Below are 17,470 nucleotides of genomic sequence, written 5' to 3' on the forward strand. Positions count from 1 at the left end.
ACAGCTGAGACAGGCAGCGAAATCGGAGGCAAGCAATAACGGACTGGGAGGGTGCACTCGAGAGACGGCCGGCGCGGCAAGCAGGTCAGCGTTTAGACCTCCGTCGGGAACGAGTCTCCAACAGTGAATAAACTGAAACCACAGTAAAACAGCGTTGTTATCGGTAGCAGCGGCGGGAAAGCGCGGGAAGCACCATATCGTTGCTACAGAGAGAAAAAAAAAGCGCGGGAAGCGCCATATCTTTTCTGAAATGCCTAAATCTGGTAATATTGAGGCTTTTGATGGCGAAATAGAAGATTGGACCACATACGTGGAAAGAGTAGAGGTTTATTGCACTGCAAATGGAATAACAGATGAAAAAAAAGCTTCAGTACTTCTGAACTTAATGGGCGCGAAGACATACGGGCTGTTACGAAATTTAATCACTCTAGCCAAACCAAAGGACAAGACTTTTAAAGAAATTGTTGATACCCTGCAGGAGCATTTAAACCCAACACCGCTGCTGATAGCGGAACGATTCAAGTTCTTCAAGAGAAATCAACACAAGAATGAAAGTAACGCTGATTACCTAACCGAATTAAGAAAGCTATCAAAGTACTGCCAATTCGGAGCAGGACTATCGGATTATCTTCGAGACAAATTTATTTGTGGTCTCTTAAGTGAAGGAACACAAAAAAGACTGCTTTCTGAAAAAGATTTGACATTGGACAAAGCTTTCAGTATGGCTGTATCATACGAAGCAGCAGCAAAAGGAGCTGCAGAGATACAACAAGAGACACAGGACTTCGGCACCCATAAAATGACACAGGAGTTCAGAAGATGTTATCGCTGCGGCAGATCCACCCATAACCAGAGGGACTGCTGGTTCAAGGGCAAAGCATGCAGGCAATGTGGTAAGATTGGACACATTGCACGGGTATGCCAATCTGGACAAAATAAATCCACTGACAGAAAACAAAAAATCAATAAAGAAAAGTACAGGAAGGTACAAATGATGACGGACAATAGCTCCGAAGACCAGAATAGCGATAGCGACTCTGGAAACAAGAGACTAAGCTGTCTCAAATTACATAATGTACTTGCCAAAGAGGATTACCAAACCATTTGGGTTACCCTCACAATAGCAGGGTCCCCAGTTAAAATGGAGCTAGATACAGGATCAGCTCTAACCGTAATAAATCGACGAGATTACGAGAGGCTATTTTCGCATATACCTCTAAAAGACACATCCATTATCTTAAAAACATATACGGGGCAGAAAGTCTACCCCAAAGGAAAAATAAGGGTGCCTGTGGTATACAACGGCGAAGAAATACAAAAGTTGTATTTATACATTCTACAAGATGGTGGTCCACCGTTGTTGGGACGTGAATGGATAAGGAAGATACGTTTAGACTGGCACTCCATTCAGGCACTGACGGTGACCAGTAAGGAAAAAAACAATGATGACATCATACCTGAACGATTAAAAGACATCTTGGCCAACGCCAAAGAAGTGTTTCAAGAGAAACTAGGAACCTTGAAAGGCATCACCGCCTCAATAAAAGTGGAAGATACAGCAATTCCAAAATTTTTTAAGGCAAGACCAGTGCCATACGCAATACGTCCGGCAGTCGAGGCAGAGCTGAAGAATTTGGAAAAGGCAGGCGTATTATCCAAAATAGATTGGAGCGAATGGGCAACACCCATCGTTCCAGTCATGAAAAAAACATTGAAAAATAACTCTGAGGAACAGAAAAAAATTCGCATCTGTGGAGACTTTAAGGTGACTGTAAACCCGGTCCTTCACACGGTACAGTATCCTCTTCCGAGGATAGAAGATATTTTCGCCTCACTATCCGGAGGGAAACGTTTCACCAAAATTGACTTGGCACAGGCATATCTACAGATGGAGGTTGAGGAGACCTCTAAAAAGTATCTCACAATAAACACACACAAAGGCCTGTACCAGTACAATCGACTGGTTTTTGGAATAGCATCAGCTCCAGCTATCTGGCAAAGAGCTATGGAGCAAGTCCTGCAAGGGATTCCGGGGACTCAATGCTACCTAGACGACATCCTTATAACAGGAGAAAACGACAACGAGCACCTTGCCAATTTGGAGCAGGTGCTCACTAGGCTGAAAGAACGGGGCCTACGAGCAAATCGCCCCAAGTGCGAATTTTTCCAAAATCAGATATCATATTGTGGCCACATAATTAATAAGGAAGGGTTGCATAAGTCACCTGAAAAAATTGAAGCCGTTATAAAAGCCCCAGCACCTGAAAATGTTTCACAATTATGGTCATTCCTGGGATTAATAAATTACTATCATAAATTTTTACCGAACTTATCAACTATTCTACACCCTCTTAATGATCTTCTACAGACAGGGAGTGATTTGGAAATGGAACGAAGACTGTAAACGTGCCTTCCATAAATGTAAAGACTTAATCACATCCGAGAAAACTTTGGCTCATTACAACCCATCACTACCAATCAGACTGGCGTGCGATGCATCCCCTTACGGTATAGGAGCGGTATTGTCCCATAGATTCCCTGATGGCTCGGAACGGCCGATAGCTTTTGCGTCACGCTCATTGAACTCAGCTGAGCGTAACTATGCCCAGATAGACAGGGAAGCACTCAGCCTGGTATGGGGAGTGAAGAAATTCAACCATTACCTACACGGACAAAAATTTACCTTGCTGACTGACCATCAACCCCTCATCTCCATATTCAACCCTAAAAAAGGTGTCCCCATTATGACGGCACAAAGACTACAGAGGTGGTCCCTTTTTCTAGGGGCACACCAATAAAACATTGAATACAAAGGGTCAAAACAGCATGGGAATGCTGACGGTTTATCACGCCTACCGTTGCCAACGATAGAAGAGGCACCTACAGTAGACCCAGTAGAGATATTCCACTCTACCATAGTGGAATGTCTACCGGTGACAAATTCTGCCATTGAAAGGGAGACAAGAAATGACCCTACTCTCTCACGGGTCTACGATTTAACAGTGAAGGGATGGCCAGCACATGGCGAACCACTGTTGCCAGCATTCTCACAAAGAAGAGAACAGCTGTCAGTGTGCTGAGGAACCTTGATGTGTGGATCCAGAGTGGTGATTCCACCCAAACTCCAGGATAAAGTGCTAAAGGAGCTTCACGAGGGGCATCTGGGTGGAGTGAAAATGAAGAACCTAGCTAGGGCGTTTGTATGGTGGCCAGGTATCGATGGAGACATCGAAGACATGACCAAGAGCTGCCTAGGATGCCAGAAGGTCCAAAATGCTCCGCCACAGGCCCCTCTACATCCATGGGAGTGGCCCTCATCTCCCTGGCAAAGGGTGCACATCGACTTTGCTGGTCCATTTATGGACTCAATGTTCTTAATCGCAGTTGATGCACACTCCAAGTGGCCGGAGGTAATAAAGATGTCCTCCACCACCACGGAAAAAACCATCACAGTATTAAGGACCATATTTGCCAGGAATGGGCTGCCGGAGCAGATATGTTCTGATAATGGACCGCAATTTGTGTCCGAAGAATTCAGAAAGTTCTTAAAGAACAATGGGGTAAAGCACTACACGTCCGCCCCATACCATCCCGCCACCAATGGATTGGCTGAAAGGTTTGTCCAGACCTTCAAGAAGGCCATGGGTAATGAAGACATAAAACTTCAGCACAAGGTGGATAACTTCTTATTTGCATATAGGAATGCAACGCATATGGTTACTAACCAAACTCCCGCCATGATGTTCTACAATAGAAACCTAAGATGCCGGCTGGATTTGGTCAAGCCCAACATCCGAAGGGACGTGGAGAACCGGCAGTTTCAGGGCATGAATGAAAGGCCAACTAGGGCCTTCCAGATAGGCCAACCGGTTTAGGCCCGGGACTACCGTACCGAGAAATGGCAGCCTGGAACTATCTGCACACGATTAGGACCACTGATGTATACCGTGGACATCGGAGACAGCATAATAAGGTGCCATGCTGACCAAATCATCAAGTCATCCGAAAAGGGACAACCTACACCACCACTCTACACATCTAACGATGAAGTAGAGATACCCATATCTACCTCCGATCCGGTGATACTGGAGCCCGATGAACCCAACACTGGCCTTCAAGCCGAATCAGCCTTGCCAGAAGAACCTACTACACCACCAGAAACTACTACACCCCCGAGGCGTTAGCCGGACCGAGTCAGGAAGCCTCCTGAGAGACTAACTTATAATTAATTAATACAGCAATGTATATTATTTTGCATATAACATGTAATTAATAATTACTTAAAATATGATGTACTAGTTAGCTAGAAGGGGAGGAATTGTGGTGTATGTGCCTTTAAGAGCAATTATGGTGTATGTGCCTTTAAGAGCCCCAGGTGTGCGTAATGCCGGTAATTGCCACTTGGGCTATATAAGCCTGTGTATTGTGTATATCCTTTAGCAACCCCCCCCCCCAGACTTGCTTAGTAAATACCTATGAACCAACTCCTGTCTTCAGTGTCTTTATCTACACACGGACACTACATAATCCATCTCGGGTCCTGCCTCTAACCTGGTACAATTTGCATACCATCTTACAGTGAAACAAAAGCAAAGAATAAAAATTAAACACATAGCTAAGGATGTGTCTACGTATTGTCTTAAGTTATATAAAAAAAACAACAATATAATAGCAAAATACTGCAGATGCTGGAAATCTGAAATAACAACAGAAAATGCTGGAAATACTCAGCAGGCCAGGCAGCATCCGTGGAGAGAGAAACAGAGTTAACGTTTCAGGTCTGGGACCCTTCATCAGAACTGGAAAAAGCTGGAGATGTAACAGATATTAAGCAGGTGCAGAGACAGGGGGGGGGGGTTTAGGAGGGGAGGAAGGAATTGAAAGAACACCCTGTACTTTTGTAAGAGGCAGGAAAGATAAAATGTTGCAAATGGGAATGGCAAAAATCATATTGCATGAACAATGGGGGCAGGGATAATTATCTGAAATTGTTGAACTCAATGTTGAGTCCAGCAGACTGCAAAGTGCCCAATCGAAAGATGAGATGCTGTTCCTCGAGCTTACGTTGAGCTTCATTGGAACAATGTAATAGGCCGAGGACAGAGAGATCAGAGTGGGAGTTAAGCGGTGAATTAAAGTGACAGGCGACCGCTTTGCGGAACACCTCCGTTCAGTCCGTAAGGGTGACCCTGAGCTTCCGGTCGCCTGTCACTTTAATTCACCGCTTAACTCCCACTCTGATCTCTCTGTCCTCGGCCTATTACATTGTTCCAGTGAAGCTCAACATAAGCTCGAGGAACAGTAACTCATCTTTTGATTGGGCACTTTGCAACCTGCCGGACTCAACATTGAGTTCAACAATTTCAGATAATTATCCCTGTCCCCATTTTTCATGCAGTATGATTTTTGCCATTCCCATTTGCAACATTTTATCTTTCCTGCCTCTTACAAAAGTACAGGGTGTTCTTTCAATTCCTTCCTCCCCTCCTAAACCCCCCCCCCCATCTCTGCACCTGCTTAATATCTATTACATCTCCAGCTTTTTCCAATTCTGATGAAGGGTCCCAGACCTGAAACGTTAACTCTGTTTCTCTCTCCACGGATACTGCCTGGCCTGCTGAGTGCTTCCAGCATTTTCTGTTGTTATTTTAAAAAAAACAGTTAATTTCAGTTACAGTTTTTGCAGAATTATGGACAGACTTACAGAATTTATTCTGCAAAGCACTGGCAACAACTCTGGGAATACTAGGTAATAAAAATACAATTTGACTAATGCAGTGCTGTAAATCAGTGGCCCTGATCGTACATTATGTGCGACAGAACATAACATCTCTTCTCCAATTCATCACAGACAACATCGTGAAGGATCTTCTAGCATAACATTAGTCAAAGCCTTGCATGTAGCATGTCTCTGTGGTGCATCACACTTCAAAAGTCGGAGTGGGAGTCATATTTTAGGCAACAAAAAAAAATCATGATTTATCAATATGATATTTGGAGCCAAAGGCTAAGCAGTCAGAAATCACTGTTAGGTGTACGATGCTGACTGGGTGGAATCCACCATTTCACTAAACTGCTGGGGGACAGTTACTCAATCAACTTCAGCAAAGCAGCTAATCATATAATGCACATCAAAAATGTGTCAAAGTGGTTGGAACCGCTGCGTTATTTATGAGCAAGCCTGCTTCATTAATAATGCTTCTAAAATAACAAACATACCAACACAAAATGACACCCAAATGATACAGTTGTCTCCACTGTGTTCCAAAGTCTGTAATAATGTTTTCTTCGAAGGGCTTATTCCTGTGTCAGGAGCTTGGGAATTGATTTTCACTTCTTCGCTGACCTTCCGTTGTCTACGACACTAATTTACATTTCTACAGTGCTTACTATGTACAGTTCTGAAGGTGTCTCAGAGCACTTTATAGGGCAGAGGGTAGCAAGTGGGCATCAAGTGGAGGAGTGGAGTGGGAGGGAAAGGAGGAGAAATGGGAGGATGCAACCATATGGTCAAAGAAGACCTTTTTGAAGGCAGGGAATTAGATAGCAAGGCTAAGATGCTGAAGGAGGGCGTCCCAGAGGGCGAAGGTCAGGTGGCTGCCAGTGGTGGAGTGGAGAGACTGGAGAACGAGAAGTTGTCTGGTGTTGGATGACCACGGGGTGCAAGCAGGAACCTAGAGTGGGAAAAGATCACAGAAGCTTCTGGATAACATCATCAAGGGGTAGCATGTGAATGATGAAGAGGAAGAGCAGAGGAGTCAGAGACAGCAAAGCATATCTCCTCATGGTTAGTATCTGAGGTGAAGCCGTAAGGGCTTTGAAGGTCAGAGTGGGAATCCGAATACTGATTCTCTGGGACACAGGAAGACAGTGGAGCATGGCTTGGACATGGGTGTTGGGGATGTGGGCCTTAGTGCAGCTGAGGACGTGGATCATGACATTCTGGTGATTTGTGTTTTATGAATGGTAAAAGTGGGGGAGGGTAGGAATCAGAGCACTGGAGAAGTCCAGCCATGAGGTGATAAAAGCTTTGATTAGGGGTTTCAGCAATGTTGTAGAGGTGTTTGAAAGATGCCTTAGTGATAGATCAGATGTGGAAAGGCGGTGGAGCTTGTAGTCAAGGGATGGGACAGACTTCTGCACCTTTGTGCTAAAGCCTGGGTTGACATCTGGGGAAAGGGATGATGTTGAGTAATGGACAATTAGATGTTTGTGAGAGCCGAAGAGGATGGCTTGGTTTTGCCAACATTAAACTAGAGTTTGGATAAGCAGTTATAGACGGTGACAATCAATGGAAGAGATAGTGAGATAGAGTTGGATGTCATCAACATACATGAAAACTGACCTCATGCTTCTGGATAATATCACCAAGGGGTAGCACATGAATAATGAAGAAGAAGAAGAAGAGCAGAGGAGTTAGAGACAGCAGATCAGATCTCCTTACAGTTGATATCTCCTCTGAGGTGAAGATAGAGGGTACAGCGGAAGGTGGTCGGAGGAGATGATTTATTGTGGAGAAGAGGAACCTATATTTGTTTCTGTTCTCCAGAATTATTTTAATAATAGTAAGAGGATTTTGGCCATGGAAAGGGAGTGATGGTAGACCTTGTGGTGAATAAGTGGAATTTGGAGATGGATAGCCAGGTATGCTGAAGCTTATAACGAGAAGATTTGAGGCTATGGAGGTAGTTGTTCCAGGAAGCTAGGCTTTGCTGCCTGTTTTCCCCCTATATTGCCTCTGATATTTTTATTGGTATATTTTTTGCTGGCTTTTAATTATTTGCCAATTAACTTTGGTCTCAGTCACTGGTAGGCCTGTTTTTTGTTTCTGTACACTTTAGAGGTTTTTTCCTTACTGCTAATGCATGTGACAGGTGACCTTTGACCCGACCTTGCTTCGTCTTTCCATGGTATTTATATGTGTTTCAAACAAGGAAAGTTCTTTTCCTGTAAGTTTTTTTTGGCAAGTGTGATATAGTCATTTTAAGGTTTTCAGCAATACAAGTTTTGGGAATTTCACAATGGATTTAACCATTTGGGTACTGGATTTTTTAATATGAAATATTATCTATGTTTTTAACATAGTTTTATTATTTACTGATTGATGAGTTTTTAGATTGGTTTGCTTTTACGTTTTTGTTAAACTTTCAGCTGGCTGTAACAGGTTTCACCATTAGTGCTCTGGATATTTCTATATTATATTGGTCCAGAAATTGCTGGAAGGGCAAATCTTGCAGCGGGCGATGTGAATTGGATGTTATCTTCACCCTTCAGATCGCACTATATCTGTGCCGCTAATTGCCGGAAATGCGAATTGATAATGGCGCAGCGATGTCGACGTCACATCTGGGGCCTCGTGAACGTCATGCCCAATGGTCTATTTCCTTCACCAATGAAAGAACAGGATAAAGAAACTGAACAACTGAGAAGAAATATGGTGAATTGGAGTCAAATTAGATAGAGAAAGAGAAAAAGAGAAGGAAAGAGTGTGTATTAAGAGAGAGGGAGAAAAGAGACAGGGAGGAAAAGTAAGAATTTTTTTTAAAAGAACGAGCAGAAGAACAGGACATTGTAACCCAGTTGTGTTTAGGAATTGTTGCATTGGTCCTTGAGAAGTTAACAATGAGTCAATGGCAGGGTAAGTGTGCAAAATATACAAATGTTCTCACTCATATTCCAAAATTAATATCTGAAAGAAATCTATCTAATTTGCATTTCTGAGTGTTCTGAAAATGATTGCCTTCTGATACGAACACTAGTTTTTATTTTATTCATTGGATGTGGACCTCACCAGCAAGACCAGCACTCAATTGCCCATCCCTAATTGCCCTCTTGAATACAACTGAGTGGCTTGCTAGGCCATTTCAGAGGGCAGTTTAGAGTCAACCACATTGCTGTGGGTCTGGAGTCACATATAGGCCAGACCGGGTAAGGATGGCAGATTTCCTTTCCAGGTAGGTTTTTATGACAATCTGGTAGTTTCATGGGATGAGGATCTAGGGTGGAGGTGCACCACCTTTTTATTCCAGATTTATTTAATTAATTGAATTTAAATTCCCCAGCTGCCGTAGTGGGATTTGAATTCACGTCTCTGGAACCAGGTCTCTGGATACTAGTCCAGTAACATAACCACTATGCTACCATATGCTACTGTGGCTAGCAAGGCTGGCAAAAAAATATTGCCAAGACTGATGTAAAAAGCTTAAAAACCACTATCTGCTGGAATGAGACTCCACGGCTTAATTTGTTCCCTTTCTGGGCCTCAAAGGTTGAATTTCATGTCAGGACCATAAATTGCGTCATTAACAGGGTCATTAACAGGGTCCTTATGACATGAATCATCTGTCCTAACTGGCAGTAGTGAGATTAATTCTCTTTCACAGCGCAAATCCAGTAATTTCATGATATGCAGCGAATTTCAATGGGTTGGCTGACGGCAAGGTTGCAATTTTTTTGATTTTTTCGAGGCTGTGGGCAAATCATCCAGCATTTTGTGGAGAATTGGAAATCATGGAGTGTCGCTCCTTCACCACAAATTGCTGGATTTTTTGCGAACTAATAATGGCGGGCGCTGTTAATTCACCATTATTTTTCCAGTAATTTCTGGGCTATTATATCTGGCTTTTCAAGTGCAGCATTTTTTTTGTCTACTAGATTTCTAGATACTCCACTTATTGTTAACAGTCAATGTTTTTTTTTAGCTTAGATATACCTTTGAACGTTTTGAATAAAGAAAAAAGTTTTAGATGATTTCTAGAATGGATGTTAAGAAAATAGCTGCTGTGATTGCATAAGGTGTTTCCGATACTATATGCTGTGTGTTCCATAGTTATAAAACAGTGTTTCCTCCATTGTACTGTGAAAAACACCACAGGTCATGCACTAATATTTACATATACTAAATGCACTTAGTATATCTCCATAAGGCATCATATCCAGGCTGTCACACTTTAATCTGCCATACTTTAAATGCTTCTCCAATATCTCCTCCTTTCTCTCATCTCTGCTTTGTGACATATTTTGACAGCTATCAGTTAGGGCAGATCTTGCCTGTGTCACAGTCATGGGTATAAATGTTGCCCTGGACTTGCTGTCTGTTTGTTACAGTCTGATAGCTGGAGTAAGCCATTTCAAGAACTCAAAGGAGGTCATTTTAATTGTGAGGCGATGGTGTAAAACAGCTGATATTGAATTGGCTGCCCATTATACGCCCTGCCCAATTTTTCTGATCATGGACGTCAGTGGAAAATCGGACGTGGTGTATAATGGGCGGCCAGTTCGATATTGCCTGGTTTACATCATGCAAAGTTAAAATGACCTCCTAAGAACCTATATTCAAACTAATGGTGGTAATTGTGTCCTGTTACATTAGCGTATTAATGCAGAATATTCAGACTCAGTGATTCATGGCTTACCACCAGCAATAAGCTTAGCCATGCCACAATTTACTGAAACAACTTTTAGAAATCTATTTCCTCTGTAAGAACTCAATCTGAGCAGCTTGACATGTGGGAACAAATGTGGCTTCAAAAGTCTTTACTAATGCACAAAGTGACAAGAACAAGCACCCTGGCCTGTAGTTCTGCCCTCTTCCCCTCTCATCAGCTCCTTCATGTTTCCAGACCTCCTCTTGTCTACTTCGGATAGGTTGTTGGCTTAAATCTGTGATACAGTTGACAAATACAGCATGTTTATGGCGCTGGAAATCAGCTTCAAGTCTGCAGATGGCCCATCGGCACTGGGGATGTGGGAAAACAGTGGGTGCAGATTTGGGGGAAGAGGTATAGTTTGGGGACCAGGCTTGACGAGGGAAGAACACATTGATATCTGGATGGGAGGGAAACAGGTCAGTATGTACTGGGAGCAGGGTGCAGCGGACTGGGAATGGTGTACAGCAGTTTAGATGCAAATGCAGGCCAATTATTGCAATCTTTATATTTTTTATCTTTCACCTCCCCTCCCGCACCACGGTGGAGCCAGGCTTCATCCTCAGTGCTGCCAGCATCAGGGAACCTCCAGTGAGCCAAACACCACATTCCACCCTCTGATTTTTGCCAAACCTCAGATTCTCCCTCCTCAGCGCTGCCAAATCTAAGGGTAACCCCTTCAGTACATTCAGACTGCAAGAGACCCCTCCATGCTGCTAAACCCCAGGCCTCCCTGTGCCGAAAGGTCCCACAAGCATTGTCCCCCTGTACTACTGGATGGCCTCCAGCACCAGTGCAGCCTTGCTTCCCCCTAAAAGATGGAATAAAAACCTTTCCTGAGGTCATTGGTGCTCCCTCTGCAGATCCTTTGAATCCAGTTACCTCTCCCACGCAGTTTCCTCAGGGAAGACGTCTGATGATCTTCCTCACGGTGGCCCCGGGAAGCAGGGGTAGTGGGGAAGATGGGAGAGAAATCGTTTGGGGACCCAGGCCCCACACTCCTGTTGCTAATTACATGCCTGGGGCAGTCCCAGTGGGGATGGCCGATGGCAAGGTGAGGCAGGGGAGGGCCTCACCACCCGAATTCTCCCTCATTCTCCACTGCGGTTTGGGTGGGATCGTGGAGGAGAATCCAAGAATGTCTGTAACCGATGACTAACCTGACCAATCCAATTTTTTTCAAAACAAAAAGAAAGCCAGCGATCTGATTTGCATCTTGAAGAGCAATTAAACCCACTTAGGCGCAGATTCAACTTTAGCAGCAGAATAATATGTTATATCATCCAACTTAGCATAATATCTGTTGGTAATACTATAAAAATGGTACATTGGTAGTTAAATGAAAAATTAAAGACTTGCATTTATGTAACGGCTTTCACGACCTCAGGATGTCCCAAAGCGCTTTACAACCAAATAAGTACTTTTGAAGTGTAGTCACTGTTGTAATGTAGGAAATGCAGCAGCCAATTTGTGCACAGCACGTGCCCATCAACAGCAATGAAATAAGTGTTTCTGTTTTATAAGATAATCTGTTTTTGGTGGTGTTGGTTGAGGGATAAATATTGACCAGGACTCCGGGAGAACTCCCCTCCTCTTTTTCAATAAGCGCCGTGAGATCTTTTACCTGAGAGGGCAGACTCAGCTTAACGTCTCATCCGACAGCCCTTCATCCCCATCAGACCTCAGTATCAGTCACGCTTTGAGCATCGCACTGTTCATATGCAAATTTCTGTTATCACACTTTCAGATGATTGGCTCAGATTCCTAAAGGAGTGAAAAATCTGAATTCTGCAACTAGGCAAATGAGGCAAATATGCCAATAAAAAAAAAGCAGAACTTGAGCCAATTGAATGGGTCACAAAAGTTCGAAACCCTTTCAGTTGATATTTGAGTCTAAGCAAGTGAACACTCCAATGTTGAAAATAAGGTTTATAAAGATATCAAAAATTACATATTTCACAATAAGGAGGTAAATTTAATATAAAACCATATTTTGTGTTTTTTTAATGTTTATTCTCATGATGTAGGTGGTGTTGGTGAGGCTGCATTTATTGCCCATCTCTAGATGCCCTGACTGGTGGTGATGGGCCATCCCTTAAACCACCGCAACCCTTGTGCTCCCAATGATGGTGCTAGGTAGCGAATTCCACTGACTCTTTCCCTGACTCTATGTGAGAAACACCACAGGGGATCCACTATTATACTTTACTGTTGTTAAGTGAAAAAGGGTAACGTAGTAAAGAAAATTACCCGTTCCTTTTAAACAATTGCTGAAATACGAGATTTATTTATTTCTGACATTTTGTGTGGTTATTGCAGTAAGTAGTATTGTTTATCACAGCTGAGCCTGATCTCTTTCCCCCTTTCCATGCTTGTTTTCATTCCCATTTCACATGCAGATTGTAACCCGTAGTGCCCCTTCAACCTCTTGTGTGCAATTCTTGGATTTTCTGGAATGCTTTCTCACACATTGCGCTCTTTTATCTTCTGAATTCTGATTTAATTAGGATATTTGTGTTGAAAGTGACTTGGCAATTTGTTATGTGGAGAACATTATTTATTCTCTCCACAAAAATGTTGCAATTGCAACCTTTTGCTGGAGTTATACAATTCATACTGTGGCATTGATTGGCTACTTACATATATTGAATCACACAGCTGTGTCAGAAAACATCATTGACCCATAATTTGCAGTTGTAATGACGGTGAAACTGTCAGCGCTCGTTGTCATCACTGTGTAAAACTGACAGCAACTTCTGGCATCCGCACATGTGCAGTTAAGCATGGAAATCAGAAGTTGCTGTCAGTGATACTCTGCTCCTCCACAGGGTGCGCTGTTGCAGTCTTCGCAGATGGAATCAGCAAAGAATCAGTGATTTGACGGGAACTTCAACTTTTTACGCACTATTCTCGCTGTAAAAACCAATGAAAATGTTAAGCTTTGTTCAATCAGGAGTAACTGGGTAACTGGGTCATAATTACCACTGAACAACCTCTCTGGCCCTGAAAAACTAATTTTATAAGTGTGGAGTGTCATCCCCTCAGAAGAACATTAAAAAATGCATGATTTTTAAAATAATAAAAATTATTTTTTATTTTATTTTTTAAAAGTTTGTTTCTTATATTTCAGCTTCTCTCTTAATCCTATGTGTATGTCTAAATCTTTATTTCGTTTTCTATAACATGATTAAAATGTGAATTTATATTCCATGCTTTTTACTTCTTGCTTTGCTGTCTGTGAGAATTCTTCAATCTGATTGGCTGATAGGTCTGCCTGCTGCCTGCCCTGTTGCTGGACACCACAGATCCCCTATAAATAACGTCAAATTCAAAGTGACATCGGAATAGAGGAAATCTATGCTCTAGAGCCTGCTAAATCTTTGTGGGCAGCTTTTTTCGAGGTTAGCAGTGAGCGCTGTCCCTTTGCCACTGACTGCAAAATCCGGGTCATTTTGTTCTTTCAGTGGCCCAGCAGATAACGGGACCTATATGGTGCAGTACAAACCAGATGTCCTCAGATTTGCTTTCCAGCTTGTGCTGACTTAGCTGATCTCAGCTGGGGTAGAAAGTGGGATGCTATATTCAGCTTCAAAGTCCCTGGGCTATGGAAGAAGAAAACCAGCCAAGACTTCCATACCTGATGACTAAATAGTAATCGCTGCCAGAATATCAACATGTGTAGATGCCAGTTGAGTACAGGCTCTGTTGTGATGCGCTGTATGGTTGAATAGGCTGCCAATAGGGTTGCCAACTCTAGTTGGCGGTATTCCTGGAGGTTTGATCAGTTGACATCTGATCATGTGTTGTCTGAAAATGCCTTATAAAGGTTGGATCCTCTGTACTTGAGTATTTTTGTTCATGATTTTTTACAAGTCTTTGTTATGCGAGAAGTTGCGAGAACCAGGAGGCCACCTGTGAGCAGGTGAAGAAGGGAAACTGATGGCGGGGAAAAGGGGAAACTGAAGGTGGGGAAGGGATCCATGGGGAAGAAACCAGAGATGGGAGAAACTTTGGTTCCACGAGTAAGAATAGTAACTTACTGAAATTGTACCAATAACTAACAGTAATACTGGTAAAACTCAGATTAGGTACCACCAACACTGCCTACGCAAGATCCTGCAAATTCATTGGCAGGATAGGCGCACCAATGTCAGTGTTCTCGCTCAGGCCAATATCCTCAGCATCGAAGCTTTGACCACGCTCAATCAGCTCCGATGGACGGGTCACATTGTCCGCATGCCCGATACGAGACTCCCAAAACAAGCGCTCTACTCGGAGCTCCGGCACGGCAAGAGAGCCCCAGGTGGGCAGAGGAAACGCTTCAAGGACACCCTCAAAGCCTCCTTGAAAAAATGTAACATCCCCACCAACACTTGGGAATCCCTGGCCCAAGACCGCACAATGTGGAGGAGAAGCACCCGGGAAGGCGCCGAACACCTCGAGTCTCTTTGCCAGGAGCAAGTGGAAGCCAAGCGCAGGCAGCGCAAGGAGCGCACGTCAACCCAAGCATCCCACCCACCCGCCCCTTCAACCACCGTCTGCCCCACCTGTGACAGAGACTGTAGGTCTCGCATTGGACTCATCAGTCACCTGAGAACTCATTTTTAATGTGGAAGCAAGTTATCCTCGGTCCCGAAGGACTGCCTAAGAAGAAGAAAACTCAGATTGCCCTCATAACCAACAGTGATATAATAACTCACATAGTCTATATTTAAATGGTAGTAAGAAGTGTATCACCCCAATAGCTTACCTGTAACTAGTAATAAACCTATAACCCACTGATATTCACCCTGTAACTGCAGCCAGAATCACCCTGCACTGCACAAGGTGTGGTCAGGCTCTCTAGTTGATCCTCATCTCTCTCCCTCTCTCCTTGGACTCTGGTTTGGACTCGGGTTCCATGTGAAACATAGAAACATAGAAGATAGGAGCAGGAGTAGGCCATTCGGCCCCTTGAGCCTGCTTCGCCATTCAATGCGATCATGGCTGATAATCCAAATTCAGTACTCTGTCCCTGCTTTCTCCCCATATCCCTTGATCCCCTTAGCCTTAAGAAATATATCTAATTCCTTCTTGAATATATTTAATGAATTGGCCTCAACTGCCTTCTGTGGTAGAGAATTCCACAGGTTCACCACACTCTGGGTGAAGAAATTCCTCCTCATCTCAGTCCTAAATGGCTTACCCCTTATCCTTAGACTGAGGCCCCGGTTCTGGACTCCCCCGCCATCGGGGACAGCCTTCCTGCATCTAGTCTGTCTAGTCCTGTTAGAATTTTATAAGTTTCAATGAGATCCCCTCTCATTCTTCTAAACTCTAGCGAATATAGCCTAATCGACCCAATGTCTCTTCATACGTCATTCCTGCCATCCCAGGTATCAGTCTGGTGAATCTTCACTGCACTCTCTCCATGGCAAGAACATCCTTCCTCAGATAAGGCGACCAAAACTGCACACAATATTCAAGGTGTGGTCTCACCACGGCCCTGTACAACTGCAGCAAGACGTCCTTGCTCCTGTACTCGAATCCTCTCGCTATGAAGGCCAGCATACCATTTGCCTTCTTAACCGCCTGCTGTACCTGCATGCTTACCTTCAGCGACTGGTGCACAAGGACACCCAGGTCTCGTTGCACTTCCCCTTCTCCCAATCTATTGCTGTTCAGATAATAATCTGCCTTCCTGTTTTTGCCACCAAAGTGGATAACCTCGCATTTATCCACATTATACTGCATCTGCCCAATTGCCCAACCTGTCCAAATCATACTGGAGTTTCTCTGCATCCTCCTCACAGCACACACGCCCACCCAGCTTTGTGTCGTCTGCAAACTTGGAGATATTACATCTAGTTCCTTCATCTAGATCATTAATATATCTTGTGAATAACTGGGGTCCTGAAGGTGGCAACTTTCCACTGGGGGCCTCAATCAGAGCCTGTCTGTACGTGGACTTCACAGGTCAAAACCGGCCAGTGCAGACCCACCTGAACCAAACCGAGATCTCACACAAAGAGCAGCGGGCTCAATGTTTGGGGCGCTTCTCACCGTGCACATCATCCTGAACTCAGCTCAGTACCAACATTTCTAAACAACTTCCTGGGTTCGGACTCAGCAGCTGGTGACGTCATGGTGCAGGCGAGGTGGGGAGGGGGTGAAGTTTAAAGGGCAAAGTTCTCCCAGGCTGCCACCAGCAGTGCCCGGGAGATTCTTGCCCCATTCCAGGAGACTCCTGGACAATCTGGGAGGGTTGGTAACTCTAGCTGCCAACACTCATTGCAAGTCTCGGGTATGAAGGAAGGCCGCTTGAGTGAGGTACCAGAGGGCTGTTGCAATGTGTAGAGATACATCGCAGCACAAGTCTGCACTTCTAGGAGAGATGGGGAGATAATTAGAGGGGAAAAACACATTTACGATGTATGGTGCTGCAGCACTGGAGTTTAGCATTCTGCTTCTGTGCACATCAAGGTGAAGGATGTCAGTGAATAGAACACTTTTCATTTCAGGTACACAGTGTCAGTATCAAGCACTCTCAGGCCATGTAAAGCAGTGCCAGTTGGAGAGTGAAGCTCGCTCTACTCTGTTACATTAATGTGCATTAACCCCGTGTGACATTTCCCTTTCCCTTAATAGCCATGCTCATAGCCTCTTTGACTGAGATTGTCACTTCAGTATCAATTAGTGTGTAACTAGGGACACTGGGAAGAGTGGAATTTCATCCTATTGGATTCGAATCCAGCCTAAACTGATAGTATGAAAGGACAGCATGTTAAGCCACTGCATCAAGCATTCATCTTATACTGTAAACTGAGATTTCTTAATCCAAGTCTGTTGATCGTAAAGAAACCTTGTTTGAATTTGATTTATGATACTGGTAGCACAAATGGTTAACATTTCAGAAAGAGGCAGACCAATACAAATTAATAGAATCTGCTTCCAATAATTGGCTAAATTGGTATTATTAGTTCGTCAGTGGTAAGTATTTACCACTCAAACCTAATGTGTGAAGCAGCAGTAAAACCACTAAAACTTTAATGCTAAAAATATGG

At 43.7% G+C, this 17,470-nt stretch overlaps 1 protein-coding gene across 1 annotated transcript in view; it reads left to right on the forward strand.

Moving 5' to 3' along the window:
- Positions 1 to 17,470, forward strand: part of LOC147108222 (neurturin-like) — a 114,100-nt gene that overhangs the window by 71,182 nt on the left and 25,448 nt on the right. The window lies entirely within an intron of this gene.

The sequence above is a fragment of the Somniosus microcephalus genome, chromosome 13 (genome assembly GCF_052327205.1).
Source record: "Somniosus microcephalus isolate GS21.2 chromosome 13, FLI_Smic_1.0, whole genome shotgun sequence".
Lineage (NCBI taxonomy): Eukaryota > Metazoa > Chordata > Chondrichthyes > Squaliformes > Somniosidae > Somniosus > Somniosus microcephalus.